A 10170-nucleotide genomic window follows, 5' to 3' on the forward strand; every position below is an offset into this window, starting at 1 on the left:
AGTATATCTACATATCATATAACATCAAACCAAGCATAAATCATCCATGTAACAGCCTTGATAATTAGGGTTTCGGTTTTGGGTTCAAACCGAACTTTCTAACCGTAAAAACGTTGTATTCATGTTCTAATCCGCGTTTTTGACCAAAAAAGTATATGTTCCTGGTTTGTAAACATGTTTAACATCAAAACATAATTTTACTTGATTTTTAGGGTTTTTGGATGGTTAAACATGTTTAAAACTAACTAAAACATGTTTATATGTTAATTATATGCATCAAACTTGGTTAAATCTTTATAAACTTTGATCTTACCTTAGGGTTTTTGAAAGGGAGTTGAGAGAACAGGGGTAGAGCTGCTTGGACTTCAAAATATGTTGTAAATTAGAATGAATGAAAAAGCTTAGGATGTAAGTTTATAAAAAGGTGTGATGTTTGGTGGGAACAATAGTTCCGATCGGAATTATTAAAGGCCCATAATGGGCTATTTTGGCCCATTAAACTATCCATACAAGCCCAAACATGAAAAGCCCATTTCAAATTTAGTTCGGGTCCGGTTTTTCGCAAGAAAATTAATTCGGGTGTAAGAAATAGCGTAAAAACGAGTGTTTTTCAGCTTATTTTTGTAAAATAAGAAAAACGTACTGACTCGTTGTAAAATTCCAAAATATTTTCACGGATTGCTTAGAACATGTCATATAAGTGTTTTATAAATCTTTTTCGGCTTAACGGATGCTACAATGCTTGTTTTGATATTAACGATTGCGTTTAAGCTTATAGCGTATCGATAAACGAAACCTTTTTCGTTCAAAGAGTTTTAAACGTACTGGGGCCTAAATATCAACATGTTAGCCTCTATAACATATATATGACTCGTATATGACCCCTCAGTATGTATACGGGTCATAATTAGTATCGGTCGGTTACTCGTTTAAGCACTACGAATTAACCGATTTATCGTTTACTTGTTACGTAATGAATATAGTGTACCTCGTTTTGTTTGCTATCGAACTAAGGCCATATTACTAATATTTTAGCTTGCGTAGATCATATATCACTTATAGATGGCACCCTGGGATATCCGGACCATAACCAGACCCGTTTGGTTATTTGTTTGTTCGTTACGCAATAAGCGGTTAAACGTTTATTCGAGTTTGTAAATACTAAGGTGTACTCGGTTTTGCCACGGATGTCACAAATGAAAACCAAATCTCTGACGAAAAATGTAACGGCACCATTGAATCGCTAGTCAAGGGTGACGATGGTATCCTTTGACTTGGATATAGGATTTGGGTACCAATTGTTGGAGACTTGCGTGAGAAAATCATGAACGAAGCTCATAAGTCCAAGTATATGATGCACCCCGGAAGTGACAAAATGTACCAAAACCTTAGACCAAACTACTGGTGGAACGGGATGAGAAAGGACATTGCTTCGCATGTGGCGAAATGTTTAACATGTTTGAAGGTAAAGGCGGAACACCAAAAGCCTTCGGGATTGCTTCAGCAACCCGAACTTCCCGTATAGAAGTGGGAGTTAGTAACCATTGATTTCATAACCAAACTCCCGAAGACGACCAGATAACACAATGCAATTTGGGTTATCGTGGACCGCTTAACAAAGTCTGCACACTTCATACCTATCAATGAGTCGTATACAATGGATAAACTAGCGCGTATTTATGTGAACAACATCGTTTCTTTGCATGGAGTACCGGTGTCTATAATCTCTGATCGAGACAGTCGCTTCACGTCTCATTCTGGAAAAGCTTCCAACTAGCGTTAGGCACAAAGCTCAACCTTAGCACCGCCTATCATCCGCAAACTGATGGGCAAAGCGAATGGACAATCCAAATGTTGGAAGATATGCTATGCGCTTGTGTGATCGACTTAGGTGGAAGTTGGGATGACCACTTACCCCTAATGGAATTATCGTACAACAATAGCTATCACACAAGTATTAAAGCCGCACCATTCGAGGCATTATATGGTCGTAAATGTAGAACGCATGTGTGTTAGTTTGAACCGGAGACAATCAATTATCTGGACCCGAATTAGTCCAAGAAACCACCGACAAAATTCTTCAAATCCGAGAACGACATAAGACGGCACGTGATCGCCAAAAGATTTATGCCGATGTCCGTCGTAAGCCGTTGGAGTTTAAAGTTGGTGACAAAGTCCTTTTGAAAGCTAAGTCCTCGATTCGCTGGACCCTTCGAGGTACTTGAACGAATTGGCACTGTTGCATACAGTTTGCGACTGCCCGAGGAAATGCAAGGGATACACGACGTATTCCATGTTTCAAATCCGCGAAAATGCTTGACCGACGAATCTCTTTCGATGTCGTTAAAAGATGTTGAAATTAATGGAAACTTAAAATTTGTTGAAAAACCAATTCAAATAGAATATTCGATATTAAAAAAATTGAAAAGACAAACATTAAAAATTGTGAAAGTTAAATGGGACTCACGAGGAGGGCCCGAATATACATGGGAACTCGAATCGGAAATGAAAAAGAAATACCCCCACTTGTTCTTGTAAAGCAATCGCGAGGACGAGATTTGTTTCAAGGTGGTGAGGATGTAACATCCAGAAAATTTTGAGTTCAAATTGTTAATTTTTCAAAGTCTAAGGATCAAAAATGTCAAAATTCCAAACCTTATGGGTTTAAAATAAAATTTCTGTTTTCTTGTCCTATCGCGATACGCGACGGGACAAAGGACAAGCCCATCGCGTATCGCGAAGGGATTGGTCAAATGGTTCTAGAAGGAGTCAATAGCGATACGCGATCGCTATTGAACCAACGTCAATAGCGAAGGGCTTCCAAGTTTTTCCTACAAATAGCAAGTCCGGGATCTTCATTTCTCACACCACAAATCTGTATTCCTATCTCTCTCTAACCTCTCACTAGAAACTCACAATCATATACTCAATCCACCTCAATAAGCGTGTCCCGATTTCTCGTTTTCGGTGCCAATATTTCCTCAAAGTTCGTGTCATCCTCCACCCACATACCGACCAAGAAGGCGTTTGTTATTTTCTATACACCATGGCGATGAATCTCAAAAGGCGTGCCGACAAGTGTTGTAGTTGGTGATTATCGTTTGGCGTGTTAGAAGGAAAGTGACGAGAAAGGGAGTTTGATCAAGAAGGCAAAGAAGACAAAGCGGCGTTGGAGTGCTGCTCGAATCATTAGGGTTTCCATAAGCCAAAAAAGGTAGGCGTAGGCATAACGCCAATGAAAATAATAATAAAATATTATAAAGGCTTAAACCTTAAGTCGAGGTTATACTCGATACCTCGATAAAAGAAAAATAAACATAACAAAGAAAAGAATAAAAGATATGATTATGAATATTGATATATATATATATATATATATAAGTATATATTCTTTGTTATGAAAATATTATTTAAGTAATAATAACTATTCTTAAATAATAAATAAAAGAAAACATTTCTTAAAGAAGAAGAAACGTTGGGTTTTTATAAACAAACTAAAGGTTTATAAATTACTTTTAAACGAAAGGTTTTAAAGTAAAAGAAATTTTGAACTAAAGGTTTATCGAGGTAAAGTTTATAAAATAAGACTAAAGGTCTTAAGCCGGATTGTACATCCGACTAACAATTAGTTATACTCGTACTATTGGTACGAGATAGCAATGGGAAAGACCCTCGGACGGTGATTGAAGCCGATCAAAATCAAAAGGTGAATACGCCCCCAAACTTTTACAAACTTGTTTTTCAAACGAGTTAACGTGTTATATGAAAAACTTTACGTGAGACTAAGTGTCTCTAAAACATTTATAAACAAGGGTATAAATACTGGCCTCATGCTATAGTATACGTTTGTCTGCATCCTTTCATATGTGGTGGGCACACCACACCTGGTCACAATTACGCTCGCCTGCGGGGAGTATGACCTATTGTATACGTATAGGCACTCAACTAGTCGAATGCTGCGGTGTTTTGCTGGGGGGACTGATTATAGAGACTTGAGTTTATAAATTGTATGTTTTAACTTGATTATTCCTAAGCCACGTTGGGCCGAGACCTACGTAGTCCCGAGGAGTGATTAAGTAAAGAAAATATTTTTAGCGTCAGCATATTCACCAGCATTCGTTGCTGACGTATTTTCTTACATTTTGCAGGTGACCAAAGTTAACGCTTGGAGGAACGAAGTGCTCAAAAAGATATCCGATGGCTTGGATCTATTTTTGTATAAAACTTAATTTATTAAAATGGTGGTTTGTAATTAAAAACAAATAATACTTTTGTTATAACTTAAAACGGGTATTTTATAATCCCGTCTTTTGAAATGTAAATATTACATTTTAAATCCACAAGTTTATAAAGTCTTCCGCTATTAAACGTAACTCTGATTTATTTACAATTGTGGTACCAACATATGTGTCATACGCCTAGGCCGTGGTTTGGGGTGTGAAAGAAGAAGGATGGAAGTATAAGAATGTGTATAGACTATTGTGAGTTGAACAAGCTTACGGTAAAGAAAAGATATCCGTTGCCACAGATCGATGAGTTGTTTGATCAACTACAAGGTTTGAGTTGATTCTCGTGAATAGACCTTAGATCATGCTATCATCAGTTGAAGGTAAAAGAGGCAGACATCCCTAAGACAGCGTTTTGGACGCGGTATGGACACTACGAGTTTCTCGTGATGTCGTTCAGTCTAAGAAATTCTCTCGCAGCATTTATGGACATGATGAATAGGGTATGTCGGTCGGTGTTGGATAAATTAGTTATCGTCTTCATTAATGACATATTAATTTATTCAAAGAGCGAGTTTGATCATTCTAAGCATTTAAAAGAAGTATTGGAGGTTTTAAAGGAAGAGAAGTTGTATGCTAAGTTTTCGAAATGCGCATTTTGGTTGTGAGAAGTGCAATTTCTTGGTCATGTGATCAATCTTGAAGGGATTACCGTGGACCCAGCTAAGATTGAACCAATAACAAACTGGAAGACTCCGCAAAAACCCGACTATTATACGAAGCTTCTTAGGGCTAGCTGGATATTACAGGATTGCACCATTGACCGGAATTACCCGAAAGATAGTAGTATTCGGTTGGGGTAATTTCCAAGAGGAAGCTTTCGAGGAACTGAAGAAAAGACTCACGCAAGCTCCAATCCTTGCTTTGCTCGTTGGTGATGAGGATTTGGTTGTTTGTACTGATGCCTCACATCGTGGGTTAGGTTGCATGTTGATGCAACGAGGAAAAGTGATAGCTTATGCGTCCAGACAGTTGAAGGTCCACGAAAGTACTTCTCCGACGCATGATTTAGAGCTAGCAGAGGTAGTGCATGCCCTCAAGATATGGAGACATTACTTGTATGGTATTAAGTTTACTATTTATACTAATCATAAGAGTTTGAAATACTTCTTCAAGCAGAAAGAGTTAAACATGAGGCAGAGGAGATGGTTAGAGTTGATAAAGGACTATAATTGTGATATCAAGTACTAACCTAGTAAAGCTAATGTGGTCGCCAACACGCTAAGACGTAAAAATGAAGAAGTCATTGCAACGGTGAAGTCTTATAAGTTGATCATTAACTCAGATCTATTTGGAGAAATCATCTAGGTGAAGTCTGAGGTGCTTGCAGACGAAGAATTAATGAAGAAGGAAAGAATTGTCAGACAACAAGACGAGCTTATGGAAAACACTCAAGGTGTAAAGACTAGGTTTGACCGCATGTGGATTCAACGCCATGGAAATCTTAGAAGTCGAATCGTAGATGAGGCTCACAAGTCGAGATATTCGATTCAACCAGGATCCACCATGGAAATCTTAGAAGTCGAAGCTTGTTGATGCTAGAACGTCTAACGAGCCAAAACTAACATCAAGCTTAGACCGATTCGTTAAAGGTACATTTATAAAATAAAGTTGTTCGTTTATGTTCGGTTCGTTTAGGATTCCTGGATCTGTAAAAATGATAAAGACTAATCAAACGCAATGATTTTCAATGAAATTCGTTAATGATTGAAGTGTTAATTGTTAGTGTAAATAATCGGGTTCATGTATTGATAAACCGCACCTTTAAAACACGAATTTTTGGATGTATGGATGATAAGGGTTCATAGGCGCTGCAATTACGAACCCAATGATACCAATTTTATGTTGTTTCGTCGTGATTTAATGGTTAATTGCAGATCTGGTGTTGGTTGTTCTTATCGATTTTGACTATAACCTCTGTGTCAAAGATTAGAATAAGACTAATGCTCATTCGTCATGATTGAATGAATCTTTTGTCATTCGTTAGACAACCTAACGAATGGGACACATTCGTGTGTCGACCTGACGAATGAACCTTTCACTCTTCTTAATGAACTAACGAATGGCACTCGTCATTCTTTATCTTCCCAATCGCTATAGTAAGACAACGAATTAATTCATTCGCCATTGAATACACTTACATGCTCCTGTAACGAATGAGCTCTCATTCGTCACAAGAAAACACGAATGGCCCTACTCATTCATTATGTGCTCATTCGTCTCAGACCAAGCCATGCACTATAACGAATGAAGTCATTCGTCTTGGAAACTAGCATAGCGAATGATACATAACCAGAAACCATTCTACATAACGAATGTGCAGCGAATAAATTAATAATTTAAGAAATGTTAATGAAAATTTTGCTAAGAACCTTTAATGGAAATAAAATTTTTCCAAGCAGCCAGGGGCTCTGCCCCTTGGACCCTGCTAGGGGCGCCGTCCCCAGACCCCCTTTCGTTGAGGGTTTATATAAATAGATATATGATATGGATAGGGCTAGTTAATCAATACTTGTAATTGTTATACAGTTAGCCAAGCCCAGTTAAAGAATGAAATTACATTAAATTCATAAAGAAACAGGACTAGGTGAGTTTCTAGCCTCATTTCCTTGTTATGTTTTCGGGGTTGTGTGCATATTCTATGTGAATGTTAATTCACTTACCTTAAATGGTAAGTGTATGCTATGATGATTGATGTGATAATATGGTATGAACGTTATGAATGAATGCTTGTTGGTGCGTGAACGATCTTCGGATATTTTGCACGTATCATCAGGGAAAGTAATGTGTAGTATGTTTAATATGAGATAAGTATGTATGAAAGTACGTAATGAAATGAGTATGTGCAAAAGTATGTTTATATAAGGAAAGATATGTTTGGTTATCGGATGGATGGAATGTATGTTTAAAACGGGAGCGGAGCCTAATAATATCTTCGAATGTGGGGAACAAACCCTAATAATATATGCGAACATAGGGAACAGACCATATTAATATCTGCGAATGTAAGGAACAGACCCTAATAATATCTGCGAACGTAGGAAACAGACACTAATAATATCTCCGAAGGTTATATGGCGAAATGCTCTTTAAAATGTATATGTATGAATAAAAGTATGTATGCATGTAAGTATGGAAGAAAGTTTGAAAGTATGTATGTATGTATGTAAGTATGTAAGGGAAGATGAAAATATGTATCTTCGGATACGTATTTATATAAGTATGTGAATGTAAAGTATGTTGTCTGATTATCTAGAACTCACTCAGCGAAGCTGACTTTTAGTATGCACGCAAGTAAATAGATTGAAACAGATGGCATGAGAGAGAGACACATGGCAAGATTTGAAGGGACTAGCATCCAAGGAAGATCATTGTGATGTTTTACTAAACTATGTTATGTTTTATTTTGAAATACAAATGGATGTTTGTAATGAATTGTTGGCTTTAAATTATTCCGCGAAAATTTTAAAAAACTCTGATATTTAGAATTGTGTTGAGGGTAAATCCAACGTCCAAGGAGAGGCACCGGGTTCGAGGCCTTACAGTAACACACACTAGTTTCGGTAAGGGCTAAGCACGTTTAAGAAGGAGATTCAAGTTCTAGGAGTTGGATTCAAATGCTAGTGCTCAAGATCTTTTTTATTTAGCTCCCACCATATGAGAATGAGCCTATTCTATTGTTCATATGATTTTAGTTAACATATTATGCTAGAGTAGGTTCACCCTAGTTGTCAAAACAAGAAATCATAATGTTGATGGAACTAATAAGCATACTTAACGAACCGGTCACACTTAAAGAAAATTATTTTAAAAACATTTATGGAAATATTATGTTTACCAGATATGGAGTTCTCTACATAACTAGAATATTTTAAGTTACAAGTAAATATGATTAAATCTATACTCTAAAATGGATATATATATATATAGGTATTGGATCATTTTTGAATTTTCTTTATAGCAAGAAGTGCGAGAAGTGAATGTGTAACTCCATTAATCCCTAATTTCACTCTCTTTCTTATGTGTAGGTGCGTGTGTGTAGGTACGTATGTTTGTATATGTGTATGTATGTTTATATGTGTGTAGGTGCATAGGTTTAAATGTGGCTCGATACATTTATATGTTTGTAGGTTGGTTTGAATGTATAATTAAGACATAAATACAACCAACCTGCATATATGTATGTAACATCATATGAAAGGGAGTGAAATTAAGGATTAATGGAGTTATACATTCACTTCTCGCTCTTCTCGCTGTAATATCACTTCTCGTAAGATCTATCCCCTATATATATATGAACGTATATTTATTAAATGTTTTCAAGATACATATATGCACAAAAATATACAGTTATATAAAAGTGAATACTTATTTTGGTTACCTTAAAATATTCGCCACTTAATATCCAACAAGTGTTGTTATATTAAATATATAAATACTCGATTTTTCTTATGACATTTTGCAAAGTATATATAATATATATAAAGCTATTTACTTAAAAGTTCCATAAAATTATGCAATATAGTAAAAGTAGAGATGTGTATGGCGATAAGTAATTTATTAACGACTTATAAAAAAAACATGTAAAATATATGTTTAACTTAGTAATTTTTCTAATATATTATCTAAATTACAAAGATAAATATGTATTTGGAGTATTATTAATAGAACTAATTACGTTAAACATAAACACATCACCAATGAGTCATATCAACACGTAAGTCCAAGGTGAACACGTAATATAAACTGACATACTTATTTAACATGTCGAACCGACATTAAGTTAGCCGTACTTATCTTAGAACGCACGTAAGACGAATACAAACAAGGGTTCTTACACATCACTCATTGACGCGAAGGTGAGTTCACGTCCCCTTTTTTTCTTTTACCGTTTTACAAATTAGGGGAGAAACCTACTAAACTTATTATGATAACTTTCCATGAACTTAGTAACTTTACATAAACTTATTTAGTAACTTTTCATAAACTTATTTGATAACTTTTCATAAACTTTGCATAAACATATTTGATAACCTTGCATAAACTTATTTCGTAACATTGCATAAACTTATTTGATATTTTACATAAACCTTTTTAATACGATAATTAGTAAGCAAGACATAGAATCTTTATGTGAGCATGAGTTACACGAGGCCCAAATCAATACATTCTATAATCATTAACTATGGGTTTAGCCGAGGAATATGTGGGTAGTACTATCGGGATTGATCCCCACTCATGGTTAGTCACTCTAACCGGCGTGTTAATTGGTGCATATAATCTAATACAGTTATTGTGGGACGGTATCCGGCAATGAAACAAAATGATTTAGGCTTGATTATAGGCTCATTCTCATATATTAATTTGTATTCTTAGCTTGTTTACAGAGGATTATCGCTTTTGTTTAGGTTATCGTATATATCATATTGCATTATATACACTCACTTATATATCTAAAAGGGCTTTTAAGTTCGTAAACAAAAACTTTTTGGACAATGTTTCATCGGCAAAACGCACTTGTAAAAAAGAAAGTTTTCAACTTCATAAATAAGTTTAATGTAAATTTTAATCATGAAGACATAAATAACTTTTAATCTAAGTTTCATTTACGTAAACATGAACATGTTATAAATCATGATTTTGCTATGAAAACATAAGCTTTTGATAAATGTTTTAATCATGAAATCATATATTTGAGAAATTATTACTTGATTTATAAATTTTAAACATTTGAAACTCAATAGTTTCAAAGCAACGGGTTTAATCATGCATTTAAAACCTGTGAACTCACCAACATTATGTTGACTTTTAAGTATGTTTTTCAGGTTATTAAAATCAGGAAGAAATTTGTGGGCATATACAAGCATCGCATGTAGGATCACCA

This window comes from Bidens hawaiensis, unplaced genomic scaffold (assembly GCF_021521415.1).
Source record: "Bidens hawaiensis isolate Kalapana, Puna unplaced genomic scaffold, B.hawaiensis_p1.1 tig00033510_1, whole genome shotgun sequence".
Classification (NCBI taxonomy): domain Eukaryota; kingdom Viridiplantae; phylum Streptophyta; class Magnoliopsida; order Asterales; family Asteraceae; genus Bidens; species Bidens hawaiensis.